General features: G+C 44.3%; 1 protein-coding gene across 1 annotated transcript in view; it reads right to left on the bottom strand.

The window, feature by feature from the left end:
• GLI3 (GLI family zinc finger 3) overlaps positions 1-21510 on the bottom strand; it is a 288050-nt gene that overhangs the window by 121770 nt on the left and 144770 nt on the right. The gene's annotated exons all lie outside the window — the stretch shown is intronic.

Raw genomic sequence — 21510 nt, 5'->3', positions numbered from 1 at the left:
TCATGTCAGTTATCAGTGGAAATCACACCTCTTAAGCCGCTTTCTGGTAAATGCAATGGAACAGCCCTCTTCCAATTCAAGACACGCTTGACCACAGCTTAACAGTAAAAACGAAGAATAAAAAGCAGGATGAGAAGAAAAACTACAATCCTGCAGCCTGTGGACCAAAAACCACAGTTACAGAAAGATAGAGAAGATGAAAAGGCAGAGGGCTATGTACCAGATGAAGGAACAAGAAAAAACCCCAGAAAAACAACTAAATGAAGTGGAGATAGGCAACCTTCCAGAAAAAGAGTTCAGAATAATGATAGTGAAGATGATCCAGGACCTCGGAATAAGAATGGAGGCAAAGATTGAGAAGATGCAAGAAATGATTAACAAAGACCTAGAAGAATTAAAGAACAAACAAACAGAGATGGCCAATACAATAACTGAAATGAAAACTACACTAGAAGGAATCAATAGCAGAATAACTGAGGCAGAAGAACGGATAAGTGACCTGGAAGACAGAATGGTGGAATTCACTGCTGCAGAACAGACTAAAGAAAAAAGAATGAAAAGAAATGAAGACAGCCTAAGAGACCTCTGGGACAACATTAAACGCAACAACATTCGCATTATAGGGGTCCCAGAAGGAGAAGAGAGACAGAAAGGACCCGAGAAAATATTTGAAGAGATTATAGTCGAAAACTTCCCTAACATGGGAAAGGAAATAGCCACCCAAGTCCAGGAAGCGCAGAGAGTCCCATACAGAATAAACCCAAGGAGAAACACGCCGAGACACATAGTAATCAAAGTGGCAAAAATTAAAGACAAAGAAAAATTATTGAAAGCAGCAAGGGAAAAACGACAAATAACATACAAGGGAACTCCCATAAGGTTAACAGCTGATTTCTCAGCAGAAACTCTGCAAGCCAGAAGGGAGTGGCATGATATACTTAAAGTGATGAAAGGGAAGAACCTACAACCAAGATTACTCTACCCGGCAAGGATCTCATTTAGATTTGATGGAGAAATCAAAAGCTTTACAGACAAGCAAAAGCTAAGAGAATGCAGCACCACCAAACCAGCTCTGCAACAAATGCTAAAGGAACTTCTCTAAGTGGGAAACACAAGAGAAGAAAAGGACCTACAAAAACAAACCCAAAACAACTAAGAAAATGGTCATAGGAACATACATATCGATAATTACCTTAAACGTGAATGGATTAAATGCCCCAACCAAAAGACATAGACTGGCTGAATGGATACAAAAACAAGACCCATATATATGCTGTCTACAAGAGACCCACTTTAGACCTAGGGACACATACAGACTGAAAGTGAGGGGATGGAAAAAGATATTCCATGCAAATGGAAATCAAAAGAAAGCTGGAGTAGCTATACTCATATCCGATAAAATAGACTTTAAAATAAAGAATGTTACAAGAGACAAGGAAGGACACTACATAATGATCCAGGGATCAATCCAAGAAGAAGATATAACAATTATAAATATATATGCACCCAACATAGGAGCACCTCAATACATAAGGCAACTGCTAACAGCTATAAAAGAGGAAATCGACAGTAACACAATAATAGTGGGGGACTTTAACACTTCACTTACACCAATGGACAGATCATCCAAAATGAAAATAAATAAGGAAACAGAAGCTTTAAATGACACAATAGACCAGATAGATTTAATTGATATATATAGGACATTCCACCCAAAAACAGCAGATTACACGTTCTTCTCAAGTGCGCACGGAACATTCTCCAGGATAGATCACATCTTGGGTCACAAATCAAGCCTCAGTAAATTTAAGAAAATTGAAATCATAACAAGCATCTTTTCTGACCACAACGCGATGAGATTAGAAATGAATTACAGGGAAAAAAACGTAAAAAAGACAAACACATGGAGGCTAAACAATACGTTACTAAATAACCAAGAGATCACTGAAGAAATCAAAGAGGAAATAAAAAAATACCTAGAGACAAATGACAATGAAAACACGACGACCCAAAACCTATGGGATGCAGCAAAAGCGGTTCTAAGAGGGAAGTTTATAGCTATACAAGCCTACCTAAAGAAACAAGAAAAATCTCAAGTAAACAATCTAACCTTACACCTAAAGAAACTAGAGAAAGAAGAACAAACAAAACCCAAAGTTAGCAGAAGGAAAGAAATCATCAAGATCAGAGCAGAAATAAATGAAATAGAAACAAAGAAAACAATAGCAAAGATCAATAAAACTAAAAGTTGGTTCTTTGAGAAGATAAACAAAATTGATAAGCCATTAGCCAGACTCATCAAGAAAAAGAGGGAGAGGACTCAAATCAATAAAATCAGAAATGAAAAAGGAGAAATTACAACAGATACCGCAGAAATACAAAGCATCCTAAGAGACTACTACAAGCAACTTTATGCCAATAAAATGGACAACCTGGAAGAAATGGACAAATTCTTAGAAAGGTATAACCTTCCAAGACTGAATCAGGAAGAAATAGAAAATATGAACAGACCAATCACAAGTAATGAAATTGAAACTGTGATTAAAAATCTTCCAACAAACAAAAGTCCAGGACCAGATGGCTTCACAGGTGAATTCTATCAAACATTTAGAGAAGAGCTAACACCCATCCTTCTCAAACTCTTCCAAAAAATTGCAGAGGAAGGAACACTCCCAAACTCATTCTATGAGGCCACCATCACCCTGATACCAAAACCAGACAAAGACACTACAAAAAAAGAAAATTACAGACCAATATCACTGATGAATATAGATGCAAAAATCCTCAACAAAATACTAGCAAACAGAATCCAACAACACATTAAAAGGATCATACACCACGATCAAGTGGGATTTATCCCAGGGATGCAAGGATTCTTCAATATACGCAAATCAATCAATGTGATACACCATATTAACAAATTGAAGAATAAAAACCATATGATCATCTCAATAGATGCAGAAAAAGCTTTTGACAAAATTCAACACCCATTTATGATAAAAACTCTCCAGAAAGTGGGCATAGAGGGAACCTACCTCAACATAATAAAGGCCATATATGACAAACCCACAGCAAACATCATTCTCAATGGTGAAAAACTGAAAGCATTTCCTCTAAGATCAGGAACGAGACAAGGATGTCCACTCTCACCACTATTATTCAACATAGTTCTGGAAGTCCTAGCCACGGCAATCAGAGAAGAAAAAGAAATAAAAGGAATACAAATTGGAAAAGAAGAAGTAAAACTGTCACTGTTTGCGGATGACATGATACTATACATAGAGAATCCTAAAACTGCCACCAGAAAACTGCTAGAGCTAATTAATGAATATGGTAAAGTTGCAGGATACAAAATTAATGCACAGAAATCTCTTGCATTCCTATACACTAATGATGAAAAATCTGAAAGAGAAATTATGGAAACACTCCCATTTACCATTGCAACAAAAAGAATAAAATACTTAGGAATAAACCTACCTAGGGAGACAAAAGACCTGTATGCAGAAAACTATAAGACACTGATGAAAGAAATTAAAGATGATACCAACAGATGGAGAGATACACCATGTTCTTGGATTGGAAGAATCAACATTGTGAAAATGAGTATACTACCCAAAGCAATCTACAGATTCAATGCAATCCCTATCAAATTACCAATGGCATTTTTTACGGAGCTAGAACAAATCATCTTAAAATTTGTATGGAGACACAAAAGACCCCGAATAGCCAAAGCAGTCTTGAGGCAAAAAAATGGAGCTGGAGGAATCAGACTCCCTGACTTCAGACTATACTACAAAGCTACAGTAATCAAGACAATATGGTACTGGCACAAAAACAGAAACATAGATCAATGGAACAAGATAGAAAGCCCAGAGATTAACCCACGCACCTATGGTCAACTAATCTATGACAAAGGAGGCAAAGATATACAATGGAGAAAAGACAGTCTCTTCAATAAGTGGTGCTGGGAAAACTGGACAGCTACATGTAAAAGAATGAAATTAGAATACTCCCTAACACCATACACAAAAATAAACTCAAAATGGATTAGAGACCTAAATATAAGACTGGACACTATAAAACTCTTAGAGGAAAACATAGGAAGAACACTCTTTGACATAAATCACAGCAAGATCTTTTTTGATCCACCTCCTAGAGTAATGGAAATAAAAACAAAAATAAACAAGTGGGACCTAATGAAACTTCAAAGCTTTTGCACAGCAAAGGAAACCATAAACAAGACAAAAAGACAACCCTCAGAATGGGAGAAAATATTTGCAAATGAATCAACGGACAAAGGATTAATCTCCAAAATATATAAACAGCTCATTCAGCTCAATATCAAAGAAACAAACACCCCAATCCAAAAATGGGCAGAAGACCTAAATAGACATTTCTCCAAAGAAGACATACAGACGGCCACGAAGCACATGAAAAGATGCTCAACATCACTAATTATTAGAGAAATGCAAATCAAAACTACAATGAGGTATCACCTCACTCCTGTTAGAATGGGCATCATCAGAAAATCTACAAACAACAAATGCTGGAGAGGGTGTGGAGAAAAGGGAACCCTCCTGCACTGTTGGTGGGAATGTAAATTGATACAGCCACTATGGAGAACAATATGGAGGTTCCTTAAAAAACTAAAAATAGAATTACCATATGACCCAGCAATCCCACTACTGGGCATATACCCAGAGAAAACCGTAATTCAAAAAGACACATGCACCCGAATGTTCATTGCAGCACTATTTACAATAGCCAGGTCATGGAAGCAACCTAAATGCCCATCAGCAGACGAATGGATAAAGAAGATGTGGTACATATATACAATGGAATATTACTCAGCCATAAAAAGGAACAAAATTGAGTCATTTGTTGAGACGTGGATGGATTTAGAGACTGTCATACAGAGTGAAGTAAGTCAGAAAGAGAAAAACAAATATCGTATATTAATGCATGTATGTGGAACCTAGAAAAATGGTACAGATGAGCCAGTTTGCAGGGCAGAAGTTGAGACACAGATGTAGAGAATGGACATATGGACACCAAGGGGGAAAACTGCGGTGAGGTGGGGATGGTGGTGTGCTGAATTGGGCGATTGGGATTGACATGTATACACTGATGTGTATAAAATTGATGCCTAATAAGAACCTGCAGTATAAAAAAAAAACAAACAAAACAACTAATACTAAACTTTCATTGGGTTATTTGTATGGAAATATGTTAATATAAATGTTTCAGACATTACATGAAATTTCTAAAAATCTTATATTTGTATTTGTATGGAAATATGTATGGAAATATGTTAATATAAATGTTTCAGACATTACATGAAATTTCTAAAAATCTTATATGTTCTGGTATAATGTTATAAGTCATAATCCTAGTTATTACTTTAAAATGTATATCTCAGAAATAACTAATTTTCTTGTCAACTGCATTATTATGAACTTTCATCAAATCTTTAACCGTGGTCATTTTTAAGTCTTTTGTCATTTACAGACAGTTCTGGGTGTACTCTGATGATTTTGCAAATATGTTCCTATAAAAGGGTTTCATCTTCAAGAAATTCATGGAAAAGACTCTGACAAGTACAGGTTTCTGGTAACTGACTGTACTGCTGAACTGAATGAATAAGCATTTTCAGAACTCTAATGAAAAACTGATGAACTCATAAAAGTGCTAACAAAAGATCAAGATGAAAAAGAAAATTAATTACATGGGACTGAGTGAACTGAGGAGGATGAGTATAATTTTTGTGACTTTCTGTCTGAATTAAAAAAAAAAAAAAATCCCACAAGGACTCAGAGGCAAAGAATATACAAATCAATTTTCACTGCAAAGTAAAGGAGCTGTTACAGTGGAGGATTACTGGACTGAATGTCAATATTATGACATAGTATGAGTGTGTTTCATGTTTGGTAATTGCAATCATTGTTGCTTTTGTTGTGGTCATCCATGTACAATGCTTGGTGTCAGTCTATTTATCTCTTGTAAAAATAAAATACAGTGTGTGTGTGTGAAAAATAAAATAAATAAAAAAATAAAAAAAAATAAAAAAAATAAAAAGCAGGACGAGCATGTCCTTTAACATATGTGGAATCACATGACATTAATCCCAACACACCTCTCAGAAAAAGAAAATGCTTGCAACTCCTCAAACATGGAGTGCTTCCCTTGCATCTCAGCTGGTCGTTTCTATGTGGAAGATCGCAGTATATTCCATCACGAGCCCAAGAAGCTGTCCAAGAAAACCCACAGGACGAGAACAGGCCCGTGTCGCCAGCAGCCGCCATAATTACCCACCTCCCGGTTTACTATTTACACATGAGCAGCACAGCTGCAGAGCACTGTAACTCAGGGGTATGTGTAATAAGTCACCGCACCGCAGCCATCTCCTGCTCTGGCCCTTGACAAAACACCACATGATGACTTTTCCAAAGTCGGGCAAAAACTGCTGAAGCAGAAGGAAGTGCCACTAAACCTGGCTCCCTCCTATTTATCATACAATTTCCTGACTGATGGTTCCACAAACCAGCTGCTAAGTGCTGTGTACTCTGCTGTCAGCAAACTAACGGGCTAAACGGAAGACAGGGAGAATAATGTGCAGAACTGGGGGAATCAATTTTACTGAAGGAATTAAAATTCTACCAGGTGGGGTAAGTCTGAGGAGCTGTGGGAAGCAGTCAACTTTGGGTTGCAAAGATGATTTATTACAGACTCACAAGAGGTTTGACTATTGGACCCAATTCCTCTTAGACTAAACGGAGATTTGCAGAGTGCCTATTATCCTAGGCACGAGTGGAAGAGTCTTTAAACCCCATAAATATGTAACTGGCTTGACACGTGTTTAAATTGAAATGCATAGTAACAATATCTGCGCTGGGTATCGTTGTCAGGATTCGACTTCATGCTGGCTGTCATCAGGCTGTGCGGTGAGCCTCTCATTAGGAATGGGAGGCATTGATTTTTAGGTCTCCTCACAACAGCCTGGGTTGATCATAAAAAACCTGTAGCCAGGAAGAGACACTTGGAGGTTTATCTTCAGTTGTTGCATCCTTCTCCCAAGAAATAGTTTTAATATCCTCAGGCTATGAGATCTCTCGGATGCCATTCTGGGAAACTGTCTTTTACGGTTTGAAATTTACATACAAAAATTGTAGATTAAAAAAGAGAGATCAAAGGCCGCTCCGGTTTGTGCCCTGAAGGAGTAATTCACCAAATGATATTTGAGTGGCCTGAAAGTGCCCAGGAAACAGTACAGGAGGACCCACAAGAGTAAACCGCCCAGGGCATAAATTCTCCTGGCTTATTTAAATCCTGAAGTCATCTGTTCACTGACTTTGGAATTTATTCTAGACCTGCACTAGAGATGATTTTTCTTGTCACTGGGGTCAGCCCTGCCTGTAGGAATGTCCAGTCCCCTCCAATTCACTCAATCGCCTGCCATCAGTAGAAATGTTAAAACCCAATGTGGGCAACATCCACTATGCCAAAACCAAAGGAATCATCCAGCATCTATCAAAGGAGAGGTCTCAAGAGGGGGAGACAGGGGCCCTCACCACTCCGATGAGATGGTGGAGTGGCACCCAAGCGCCATCTCTGCCTCTTCCCCCTGCTGAGTGTCTCCAATCATTACCTTGGCACCTGCAAGACCTTTTCCAGGGCTCAGTGGCCTAAGGAACACATCACCATGTGGATGGACTCCACACCTGGACTGACTCCCCATCCAGACATCCTTGTGTTCCTGCCTGTGGACAGGATTATACCATGGACGGGGACATGCCTGTGGATAACACAGCGCCAGCAAGGGGCTCATCTGCCCCTCTGAGGACAGCCCCGGGATGCCTGACCAGGAATGTCTAAAGCATGTGGCCCTGCTGGTCTGCTATGAGCAGAATCTAAGGTGTGGAACCCCAAAGGGACCAGCTGTGGACTTGCTGGACATCCAGGTAGCATCATCCCATGAAGCAAGCGCTTCATGAAGCATCAGGAATCTTCTTTCCAGTCCTACATGCATGTTGTGTGGAGCTGGAAGCATCTCCAGAGTCGTTAGTGTAGATCATCTTGTTTATAAGACCCTCTGTAACGCAGTGCAAGTTTTAAGGAAACGCAGTTATAGTATACTCGAGACATCTGATAGACGCCTTGCATAAAAAAAGATCTATTATTTTGTCTCTTTATACCATGGCAGGAACCTTAACTTGTGGAGCATATGCTATGGGGGGCAAAAAACAGGGCAGTTTTTAAATTTCTTTTTTTTAAAATTAATCTATTTACTTTATTTATTTTTGGCTGCGTTGGGTCTTTGTTGCCGCGCGCGGGTTTTCTCTAGCTGCAGCGAGCGGGGGCTACTCTTCGTTGAGATGCGCGGGCTTCTCATTGAGGTGGCTTCTCTTGTTGCAGAGCACGGGCTCTAGGCACATGGGCTTCAGCAGTTGTGGCACATGGGCTCAGTAGTTGTGTCTCACAGGCTCCAGAGCGCAGGCTCAGTAGTTGTGGCGCATGGGCTTCGTTGCTCCGCGTCATGTGGGATCTTCCCAGACCAGGGCTCGAACCCATGTCTCCTGAATTGGCAGGAGGATTCTTAACCACTGCGCCACCAGGGAAGCCCCTGGGCAGTTTTTATAAATAAAGTTTTATTGGAATACAGGTGCCATTTCGTTTGCATACTGCATATGGCTGCCTTCAAACTGTAAACTGCAGAGACACAGTTGGAGAGCTGCGACAGAGAAACACATGGCCCACAAAACCTAATATATTTCTTTTGGCCCTTACGGAAAACGGTTTGACAAACCCTGTCCTTAGCATACCCCAAGAAAGTAATTCTCAGAAATGTTTACAACTCAGAAAAACCACACACCATTTTTTTTCTTCATGGATACGTAGTTTCTGAGTGATAACACTGTATGTGTGAAATACCGATATGCCTATTTGTGTGACTTAAAAAATCTTTACAGTAGAAGTGTCCAATCTGACAATTATTCAGAAAAAAGATACTTATCCTGTGATTTTATTTATCATAAATAAATTCTAAGATAAAAATGATAATGGATGAAATTGACTGTAAATCTAGCAAATGATGGCAATAAACACTTAACATTTGCAAATTTAAGTTTCCTTATAAGTTAAGTAAAACATACACAAAGTTACGCAGAAAGCTGATTAACAAAACTATGTTATGTATAAAACCCAAGCAATTTTTACTTCTGGCAACCACCCAACATTCCTGACTCCTTTTTTTTGGCCTCGCCGCATGGCATGTGGGATCTTAGTTCCCTGACCAGGGATCGAACCCATGCCCCCTGTAGTGGAAGTGCGGAGTCCTAACCACTGGACCGCCAGGGAAGTCCTGGACTCCTCTTGTATAAATATCCATGGGCATTCCCCACTTTTCAGATAGCAATCTATTATTTCTTTTGTGTCAGCACGCAGATATATTAAATTAATCTAATATTTTAAATAGATCTAAGTGCTACCCAGCACTACACTCTGGTCATATCACAATCCATCCAGGCCATGATCCTTTACAAACATAATTATGTGTTTCTACAAGAAAATGATAAATAGCCCTCTGCAAGTAAATTAACAAGAAATCTGCTTTTACTACCTCAAATGTATCCTGGGTAGTGAACAAACAGTTGAGCTCTCCCTTTCCTGGTCCCTTTTAACTTCTTTTATCCACTAGTCTTTGCAAGTTTCTCAACTAAAAATCACATCCATTGGATTCCCAATGGCAGAAATAGACCACATCTGCCTACTGACCGACCAATAAAATCCTTCCATCCAGAGTCTCTGGAATATGCCTTGCCTATGATCCCATATATATGCAGCCATCATATTTTTGTTGTTTCCAGCTTTCCTGCCAAGATCAGAGAAAAAAATAAACAGAGGGAAAAGCAGCAAAGAGAAATAAGAGAAGGTTTCCAGCCATTATACTGAAACTGCAAAACTGTCCAAGGGAAATCACGTGAAAACATATAAGGAGTCACTATATTTAAAAGTGACAAATCCGTTTACTTGAACTATGCTAATGGTGTATTTTCTTATGAAAGCATGGAAATTAAAAGATGGAAATTCTTACCAGTGACAAATTCTTATGTGAATGACCATTTTTTTGTATGGCACAATTTAAAAGCCAAATTCATAGTTTCAAAAATATACATTGGGATTCTTAACGCTGATGAAGTGAAGGCAGAGAATGAAACGTTTCCAGGAAAGCATCTGGTATCTCAGCTCTAACTACAGAAGCCTTAGAGACACAATGAATTCAGAAGTTGCCTGGTTTAGCTAGTAAACCAACAATTAACAATGATGATGAGATCTAGAAGCTGTGTCCTATCTAAAATAAACCAACTCAAAAAGGAGCTTCCAAATGTTTTTTTTTTCAATGTTGCAAAATTAGCAGAAGCAGGTAGCAAAATGTAAAAGCAAAGGAATACAATGCTTTACATTTCATAAAACTCATGTCCGTTTCTTCATGACAACCCTAAAATCATCATTTCCAAGGCTTTATTATTATCCCCCTAAGTCTTGTTTCTCTTTATTTCCTATTATCACACGATCCTGAGGGCTACGAAGGGAATATTCCATTATCTGCTCAGAAAAGCTAAATGATGTACCCAAAGTCACAGAAACCAGAGCCTTGTGATGCAAGTTGGTGCTTTTTCTATTCCACCACCAGAGGTGGCACTCCCAACACAGCCCCAGACACCGTCGTGGAGCCCCACCTCGATGCTCAAGTCCTGCTCCGAACCAGGAACCAGGAAGAGCGCTCAGGCACACAAACCCAGGCCTCCTGCACGGTAACTGCCTGGGCTGAGGCTGAGAGCATCAGAGAGCTCACCTTTACCTTTCTCTCCGGAGTTCCACAGCAGAGAACGATACCGCTAAGTCAAACAGAAACCACCCATCCAAGTCCACCCTGAGAAATATTTTGAAGGCACTGGAAACCCAGCAGTGACCTTCAGGGTGTGTTGGTTAGAGTCTGCATAGCCATTAAATAATGAATGAGGTCCATATTCATTCCGCTCAAAATCAGGCGAGAAGCTGTCGCAGAGTAGATTATAGACTCTTCCTCATATAACCTCCACCACCCACCCCATTTTAGTTCCTGTCGATCAACAACTAAAGGTCTTCGAAGGTTTGCCCCATTAATAGAAATTAATAATACTAAAACAATCATGAGTATAAGGACAATTAGTGGATACTTTAATATATGTCAGGTGCTGTGCTAAATAAGCCTTTTACACTCATGACCTCATCCATTTCTTCCTTTGACCCTGGAGAGCAGGAATGAGTATGCCCATTCTTCCAGACAAGGGAACTGGTTAAGGGCCTTATCCAAAGAAAGGAAATGCAGGGAGAGAGTGGCAGAGCTGGTGTCCCTTTTACTCCAAAGCCCCTACTCTTAGCCACTCTGCTTCTTACCATGACACGGTCAGAGCTCAGGCTTCTTAACATTTCTTCTCTAAACTATATTCTCCAGACTTACATCCCTAAGCCTTAGACTGGACCATGGTCCTCCCTGCTCCCCAAATCTGCAGTGGTCCAGGAGAGCCTTCCCAGCCCAGCCCAACCCTTTACCATGGCATTCAAGGCCCCCAACACCCCAGCGACATTCAGGGTACCTCCCCCTCCGAGATGCAGTGCTGCCTTCATTGTTATGGCTTATGCTGTGCCCTGCTTGAGAAGTTCTCCCCCTTCTCCGAGTCCAACTCTCTCTTCAAGACTCAGTGCAAATGTCACCCCTTCAGTCAAGCCTCCCTGAGTCCCTGTGGGAACGACTTGCTCCTTCTTCCCTTCTGCATCCTTCAGGTTATTGGGGACCGCCCGCACAAACTCTACTTGCCCACATCTCCTCTCTCCCTGATGCTAAGCCCGCTGAAGGCCCTGTGTTCCTACTCAGAAGCTCTCCCTCACACTGAAGCCCGCGCTGTACGCACAGCTGTGGTGGATAAACACACACACAGGAGGGGCACTCACCGTGTTCCTGGACCGTGCCAGGCCACTTGGGGATGAGGCCCTGCCCTGGCACTGCCATCAGACCAGAACTATCTGCGTTCCCTCCCAGGCTGTCTGGGGCTCGAGGGCAGAAGAGGCTCACTGTACCACACACCCAGCAGGAACTCAATAAATGTTTCTTATCAGAAAGGCGAAGGAGGAAGGAAAGACAAGAAAGGAAACTGAGGCCAAGTAATAGCAGCAGTGAACCAGGCCCGTCTGGCACTGCAGGACCCTTCCATCTACCTAACAGGCCTCAATAACAGGCCAAACCAGGGCACCCCAAAGGCACCACCATCTTTCCGAATCCTCCCCATGCAGCTTCCAGGCGCCCCCCACTCCATGCTCAGAGCCAACTCCAGGCAGATGCCTGCAGACCCTGAGCTAAATCATAGCTCTGAAGTTCACCTTCTATCCCTGCAAGGCTGCCTGCTTCCCGCCAGGCCGGAGTCACTTCATGTGGACGTGTGGTGTCCTCACCCCATCCCACCCTGCCATCCCCCTAAGATGGAGCAGACAATGGTGGGCACTCAGCAATAACCGCCCCACGTTGGGTCTCTTCCAAGACGCTGAATGTCCTTTCCCACCAAGGAAACGTGGGCGCTCCAGTGAATTCAGGAGACTTGAGCAGGCTGCTAACGCCCATATGGAAAAAGCTCTTTGACACAAAAGGTTAGAGGTCAAAAGTTTAAAAGCTCATGACAGAAATGACAGGGGCCCCTTCGCCCCCTCTCCCCGTTTTATTGTCAATAACATCAAAGGCCCTGGTCTGTTCTTAATGCTATTATTGTTACGCCTTTGGAATCCATTGAAATTCCAGCACGTTGATTGCACACTGGGAGCCCTGAAAGGCTCCACTTTCCTGCCCCTTAAACCCTGAATTCTCACTGCCGCTAAAACACCATGAAGCAGGGACACACAAAGCTTTTAAGCAAAGAGTATATTTAAGTGCTTCTTTCACCAGGATTGTAAAATAATAAAGCACACGACATGAAGTGATTCCCTTGTACGGATGAGCAAGGAAATGGGAGAAAAGGGAGAGAATCCCCCATTTCTAAGGGGGAAAGAATGCAAGTACCAAAACATTCCCGATTTTTCTTAGATGTCTCTTTTCCCTGCAATCTTACATTAGCCACTAGGCATACATTGTACACACGCCCTCAAAGACGTCGGCTATGTGAGCATACATCAGATGGTATCATTTGAGGGAAATAAGTTTCTGCTTAAGGATGGTGCTCTGAGTGCCAGCTATGGTATTTGCACCTCTGGCATCCCCACTGTTAATGATTAGATAGCGAAAATTTGGAAGCTCTCGATACCTGAGGCTTCCTGTGGCCCATGAATAAAGGCTGAGTTTATAGAATTATTACACTGAGGGTGGGTGGGATGAATTGGGAGATTGGGATTGACATATATACACTACTATGTATAAAACAGATAACTAATGAGAACCTACTGTATAGCACAGGGAACTCTACCCAATGCTCTGTGGTGACCTAAATGGGAAAGAAATCCAAAAAAGAGGGGATATATGTATACGTGTAGCTGATTCACTTTGCTGTACAGCAGAAACTAACACAACATTGTAAAGCAGCTATACTCCAATAACAATTAATTTAAAAAAAAGAATTATGACACTGATAGCATGGACCAAGAAAGGAGAAAATTCAAAGGAAAAATAAAATCAAAACCTATTTCAAGTTCATCACAATACCACACCTGAACTCTGTCCACCTTTATTGGAACGTGAGGCCCATTTGACTGTCAGCCCTTCAACGCCCACTGTCATGTGACCTACCTGACCACCTCCCTCCTTCCTTGTCCACGCACAGCCCCCGAGCTGCACTCGGGACCCCTTCTTCCACCCTGATGCTGCCCTGTGCACGCTCCTGGGTGTGTGGACAGAAAGCCCAGAGCTGCGTGCACGGGGGTCCACAACTACCCCGATCTCCACTCCCCAGAGTTCACACCTGGGACTTCCTTTCTTGCTGGCTACCCTTCCCTTCTTCCCTCCCTCACTGGACTTCTTATCTTGGTTTTTTTAGCCCCATTCCTTTCTGGATGCCGGATGAGTTTCAGGATTTCTCTGACCCGCTGTCCCTGAGAGCCCCTGCTGGCATGGCAATGCCCTTGGACGGTGAAGCTACACTGCAGACAAGAGGCACTGGCCTCCCTGGGCTTCTGGTACAACCCCAGCCCTGCCCACAGCGGACAGAGGCCATTCCTGTCCCTCTTCCTCTCATGTTTCCTACAGTCTGGACGAGCTGAACTGCTCAAAAACCTCCAAGAGGAAACCACATTGTCAGCATTCTACTTCAGACAGGGAGGAATGGAGATCTGGGGGGTGTCAACAAACCTTCTAGTGTGTTCAGGTGGGCACTCCTTCCTGGAGAGGTCAGTGGTCTCAAGACTGCTTTCACTGAGCAGGGCTTTGTCTGGGTCACCTGCTGCCTGTGTTTCCCTAAGGCCCAAGCTCTCCTGCCCTCCTCCCCTAGCCTATGCCCCTTCTGCTTCCAGGCTACCCCCTACCTCTGCTGTGATCCTTGACAGTTACACTGCCTCAGAGGGTGACCTAACTGGTGGTTCTCCCCAAGGCCCTCCGTCAGGACTTGACAGCTTCTTACCTTGTCTCAAAAGACCCAGGCTCTATACGTTTTCAATGTGATCTCCATGTGGGTCCTCTCCTTCCTCTCCCCAAAGTGACCCTGGTTTCCAGACCAACTACATGGGACCCAGTCTTTACAAACTATACTTGGTAAGTATCTAAACTCAATGATGTCCATCTGTGCCTATGGGCCCCTGAGGACAGACAACATGGTCTACTTCTGGAGTCCATACCTACTTCTGGTACCCCAGGCCACCTACAGTCCCAGGGACTGTAGCCCCGATACATGGGTATGCACCTTCCCCGGTACTAGTGGGCACATCCTTACAGAGAGGACCCCATCCTGCACCTTCTCAATGAGCTTCCACTTGTCAGAGAGTGGAGCCCAGACACATTTCTAAGGAGCAAGGATGCTTCTCACACTTTGCTATTTGCAAGTATTAACAAAGACTCAAAGAGTGATAATATGAGAACCCCAATGTATGTAAAACAGAGCATGGGCTTAATAACTAATACCACTCAATAGACAAAATTGGTGATGCCCTACTGGTCATCTCGGAGCCAATATATATTTGCACATTTATCACCCTCTCAGTATGAAACCTTAGAAAACCCATCCTTCAGTTTCACCTTCTCAAAAATCAGGAGAAAGCCAAACACGCAGCCCACTGAACAATGCATGCCGCAGCCCTTATAGGGCATGTCTGTTCTCCATCTGCACGTGCAGCTGAAAAGGCTTCCCATTGTAAACCATATTTTATAGAATTACATAGAAACAAATGACTCTCATCATAATACAGATTTTTTATCACACATAAAATAAAGCCAGTAAGATTCAGCCCTATTTACTCCACAAAGTTGTCCAAGAGGCCAAGTGACAAAGGTGAAGGTTGTTCATAAAATCTAAAGTCCTCACGTTTAAGGGGTTATTGTTATTTCTAAGTCCTTCGTCTTCAATCCAGACATCCAAATGGGCATTGATAGTCAACATCTTTACATGAGCTTTGGACCTGATTGCTCCACCCATGTTCCTCCCTTGCACTCAAGCCATTACTGATCATGAGGCATGTGAAGGTTCTTCATCCCTTGTCTTTTAAGTAATTTCTGTGGCAAATACTCAACTCTGTCCCCCAAATTCCAGATCAGCCATACACTGTTGTCAGCTCAACCATTAGGGGAGGGGAAAAAATGACAGCCACAGAGACATTCAAATAATAAATAGCTATCATTTTCTGAGCATTCACTCTGTGTGCAGGGTTACCCTAAACGCTGTTCAGATATTTTTTATTTACATTACAAGACAACCCAATGAAGTAGGTATAACTACCCCTACTTCACAATGAGCAAACAGTCATCAGGGAAGACAGGAAGTAAAAGGCACTATTAAAAAAACAAGACAACATTCGCAACATGGAGTCACTTATGCTAAGCTCCACATCACCAAACCCACCAAGCTGAGGCCGAATTATAGTTTTGGCCTCCCCCAGAAATGGAATCTTAACCTAGTCAATCAGAAATCACCTGGTCGGCACTGGTGACGTAATCCCGTCCCCTCAAGGAAAATGACCTCTGTCGCAACCATTCCGCTTTCTGCTAGTGTTAACTCCCCGTCCCCGCTCCCTTCTGCCTATAAAAGTCTCTTACTTTGTACCACTCCTCAGAGCCCCCTTCTCTCCGCTAGGTGGGAGGCTGCCTGATTCATAAATCGATGAATAACGCCACTAAGATCTTTAAAATTTACTCAGTTGAATATTGCTTTTTGAACAGCCCTCAGGTAGGAACTGACAAAGCTGGACCTCAGGTCCAGCCTGACTGCAAAGCCTTCTCCAGAGCCAGCTTCCTGGACATGCAGCCCAGGCCCCCATTCAGAAGGCTCCATGCTTGGCTTAATGCTCTGCTGTCACCCTCTTGAAACTCTTCATAATTTTTGAGCAAGGGCCGGAATCTTCTTTTGGCGCTGGGTCCCACCAGTGACGTAGCCTGCCCTGCATACAGCTACACTTCCCCTCTTGGGTACTCCCGCCACTTCACGCTTCCCCATAACAAAAGCCACAAACGGTTAAAGGGCCTCACTCACAGACATCTTCACCCCAGGCCCTGAGGCAGGAGAAGGGGGGGCCTTCCTTCTGGGGGCCCCGTCTCAGCCGTACATCCTCTGGGGTCCATCATCCCTGCATCATCTCAGACACTTCTCCCAGATACTGGGGACCCGGCTCACATGTAGCAGGTCCCCAGCTTGCTTGGCCAGGTGGACCCAGGCTGGATCCCCTATGACACTCTCTCTCTAGCTTTCCCCATGGCTAGCAAAATCACCCCGCCATCCCCCAGCCATCCGGAGGGCTAATTGGCTTGTTTTCATCGAGACTGAACAAAGCAGAAGTCCCTCTACACATAAATAAATCACAATTACTAACTGCTAGCCTGGAGCGGCTCTCTCCTGCCCTGTGGCCTTGGCAGAGAAATTCCCAGTCCCGCAGGGGCAAGCAGAAAAGCCCCAGCCTGGCCGGGCAATATCCGCTGGCTGGGCTCCGTTTATTATTTAAACAGTAACTTAACGACTCTTCCCGGAGGTGAACGAGGCCAAACTGTTTTCCTTCGCTTCACAAAGCAGAGATGCATGGCTTATTTGAATGTCTCCAACGTTTACTTTAGTCCCCCAGTTAAATACCTTCCTCCAAGCAGAGTCAAACAAACAGTTCACTTCATTAGAAAGGCAAACAATGTAGCAAGAGAATACCAGTACTTGAGGGGGACCCGCGCTGGGCCCAGAAACCCTCTGCCCTGGGAAGGAGGCCTGGGCTGCAGCCCCGGAGGGAGGGCAATGCGTGCAGCTCACTTCAAAAGCCTTTTCACAAATACTTCACACATTCACTGGTAATTAACAGATAACCCCGAAGAGATTATCGGCCCAGAGGCTGAGGGCCCTTAGAGGATTATCCAACCGGGCCTCTCTCTGGAGAAGGCAGAGCCTGGAGGGCACACCCTTTTTCTCTGGTAGTAGGAGTGGATCAAGTCTTCTAGGAAAATGCCCAAGCGAGCAGCTACCTATCCCCAATTTAAAATAACGAACCCACATCCCATGGAAATAATATTCATCTGAGCCACAGCTGCAAAGTTGGGCCTGGGCAAAACACCACGGCCAGGGCAGCCAGGGATGGCACTGATAGAAAGTGCAGGAAAGGACCAGGACAGGGGAGCAAAGAGACCATGCTGGGTGTGTTCTCGGGATTCCAGCTCAGAAGCAGGAATCAACACTCTCCCAACAAAAACTTGGGGTAAACTGGGGGACAGGTCATGTGCGAGTTAAGCTGGTGCTTCTCCGGTAGCTGTGAGAGCCCAGAATGGGGTAGGTCGGCGGCCCACTGAAGCATGCAGCATCTGCGGACAGCAGGCTGGTCGTGACCGCTCCAGCCGGGCCCTGCAGGCCTGAGCTGGGAACCCCTCGGCAGATGGGGTTGACCCACACTTATCCCCAGCTTCCTCCAGGCCACTCTGTCTCAGGCCTTCATGTCACACCCACCCATCCAGGGCACAGGAAACCATCTGGGGCTCCTATTAGAGAGTTAGGGATTGACATATACACACTGCTATATTTAAGATGGATAATGAACAAGGACCTACTGTGTAACACAGGAAACTCTGCTCAATATTATGTAACAACCTAAATGGGAAAAGAATTTGAAAAAGAATAGATACATGTGTATGTATAACTGAATCTCTTTGCTGTACACCTGAAACTAACACAACATTGTTAATCAACTATACTCCAACATAAAATAAAAAGTTCAAAAAAATAAATAAAAAATAAAATAAATATAAATAAAAAACAGAAGGGATCCACTTTCTTTTTTCTCTAAGAACACACATACCTGCCACCACTGCCCCACACATACACACATAACACAATAGGAGATGGTAACATCAAACAAAAATGGTCCAGGCCGGGCAGGCATCCCTATTATACTTGAATTTGTGGTTTCACCCATGTCCTGCTTGTGCTGAAAAGGGTCAGAGTAAGCAATTCCAGTACTTATGGCTTTTAAGAAGTTGGTAAACCTCAAATGCCAACTGCAATAAATCATACAAGTCTCTATTAAAACTATAAATCACTCATGAAATTTAATACTGTCATGAAGAGTAATTAAGTGCTAATGTAATAAATCTACAAAAGAAAAAAAACACACACACACAACAATGCGGAATCTAAAGGGCAGGGGAATGCTTATGTCTGAGAGCTTTAAGACAAATCTTTGTGCCCCCAAAAGGAAGTCTCCCTGTTTCCCTATCCACATCCAGTGGTCCGGGGGCGGGGGGGGGGGGGGCGGTTAAAAAAAAATCATTAAAGGGCCACATGACCAAATAAACTCAGGACTGAGGGCCTATGACATAATGGCCTTCTTCAAAGCGGAAAAACAACACTGAAAATCTGCCATAGTTCTGTGCTAGCCTATTAAGGAAAAGAGAAAGGAACGAAGGAGAAGTAATGTCAGGGACAAGGAGGAGTGACTCTGTCCAAGAAGCATCTTGGGTTGAAGGAAAGTTATAGGAAAGAGTCACAGTCGCTCCTGTAATGTTACCACCTCACTCGTACTGTCCTTCAAATAACTGCTTCCGGGCTTCCCTGGTGGCGCAGTGGTTAAGAAACCGCCTGCCAATGCAGGGGACATGGGTTCGAACCCTGGTCTGGGAAGATCCCACATGCTGTGGAGCAACTAAGTCCATGCACCACAACTACTGAGCCTGTGTGCCACAACTACTGAGCCCGCGTGCCTAGAGCCCATGCTCCGCAACAAGAGAAGCCACTGCAATGAGAAGCCCACACACCACAACGAAGAGTAGCCCCCGCTTGCCGCAACTAGAGAAAGCCTGCACGCAGCAACGAAGACCCGACTCAGCCAAAAACAAATAAAATAAATAAATTTATTAAAATAATAATAATAATAATGATAATTGCTTCCTTGAGAAATCATTTGTTCTCAGCTCTTCAACTACTCTGAATCTTTCCACTTGAGCTGGGATAGCTAGAACCCGGAATTCTTTCCTGGGCTGCTTCAGTCATACTGTTATCAGAAGGGGGACCCCTTCCAGGGCCCAAGAGTGGGCTCTTGTCTTACATTCGAAAATGAATTGTCTGAGGTGACACACGTACTGACAAAGCAAAAGACTTTATTGGGAAGGGACCTCCCCCCCGCCCCGGGCAGAGAGCATCAGGGTAAGGGAACCCAGGAGGACTGTTCTGCCACATGGCTCGCAGTCTCGGGTTTTACGGTGATGGGGTGAGCTTTCCAGGTTGTGTCTGGCCAATCATCTTGCTTGGCCCATATTTGGTCTGACTCAGGGTTCTTCCTGGTGGCACGCGCATCTCTCAGCCAAGAGGGATTCCTGCGTGAGGGTTTCTGGGAGGTTGGCAGGGTTTATTATGGGCTGTGACCTCCTCCCTCCTTTCGGCCCCTCCTGAATTCTCCCAGTTAGTCTTCAGCAGCAGCCCTGTGTTCCTTATCGGGACCTCCTGGTGTGAGACAACTCATGCAAGCAGCTATTACCGTGCCTGGCCAAGGTGGGCGGTTTCCATCACCCGTTCCCTAACAATACCAGCTCAGGATTCAATCACTGGTGGATAAACCCATGCATGAATAAGTAAAGATGGATTCACATACAAACCTAACCAGCACTGCTGGGTCCCAGGCACCATGGGGGCCCTGGAAACACGGGGAGCCTAATAATAGGCCATTCTGCCCAAGAGAAGCTTGGGGACCCCCTGGTCAGAAAGCCAGGAACAAGGACACCAGCTCAAAGAGTCCCGGTGAAAAGATGGCACTCAGGTGAGCAGTGAGTAGGGGGCGCCGGTGGGGAGGGAAGAAGGTCAGAGAAACCTCTGCTTAAAGAAAAGCCTTGTTCAGAAAGATGAGCGAGAGCAAGCTGAGAGAACCCACAGAGAAAGGGCGTGAAGCAGCAGGGTGTGTCTGGTGACCCTAAGGACCCAGAACTGCTTTAGAGCACTGGTCCCCAAACGGCAGTGCGCCTCTCATCACCCGGAGGGCTTCTGAAAAGGCAAATTGACTGGGCCCGCCCTCAAGAGTCTCTGATTCAGAAGGCCTGGGGAGGGGAGGAGAGTGAGAATTTGCCTTTCTAACAGGTTCCCAGGTGACGCTGAAGCTTCTGGGCCGGGGGTCCGCACTCTGAGAACCACCATTCTAGAGCCGTGTGGAAGAAAACAAGGCCAGGCCACGGAGGGTCTTGCATGCTGTGCCAGTGAGCTGGGAGGGCTGACACAGGAGACTGAAGTGATCAGACGTGCATTCTGCAAATATTACCTTGGTGGAAAGGTGGAGAATGGGTTGGAGTGGATGAAATTAGGTGGGGAAGCAAGAGATACAAAAGCCCCGACACTGAGGCCGGGCAGTGGGACTACAAATGAATGGCTGGAGACTCCAGTGAAGAAGGATGAATGAATATGGGTAAGAACAGAAAAAAAGAAGGCTGGGCTGACTTCTAGGGTCCCTGTTGACAGTGGTGGGAACCAAGAGAAAAGGTAGGCAGAGGCGTGGGAAGAACCAGCGGGCAGGAACGGGTTCAGGCTGGGACAGGTGGGGTTTGAGGATGTGGAGGGAGGTGGATCCAGGTCTGGAATCCCAGAGCCAAGTCTGCCCTGGAGTAGGAGATGCCATCGCAGGGGCACTGGATGCCAACGGAGTGAATGAAATCGGGCAGGGGGAGGGACGAGATCAGAGGACGTCCAGAGGGAGGCCAACAGTTCAAGGATGAGAAGAGGGAGAGGATGAAACTAAGCTGGGATCAGGAAACACCAGAGCCCCCGGGGAGCCAGCAGTGAGGGGGTGTGAAGGGGCGCCTCCTGGGAGCAGGACTCACGCTGCGGCTGATGATGCAGCTGTGGG

The sequence above is a fragment of the Eschrichtius robustus genome, chromosome 8 (genome assembly GCF_028021215.1).
Source record: "Eschrichtius robustus isolate mEscRob2 chromosome 8, mEscRob2.pri, whole genome shotgun sequence".
Taxonomy (NCBI): Eukaryota; Metazoa; Chordata; class Mammalia; order Artiodactyla; family Eschrichtiidae; genus Eschrichtius; species Eschrichtius robustus.
The sequence above is the reverse complement of the archived record's forward strand: the minus strand, read 5'-3'. Positions and strand labels throughout refer to the sequence as shown.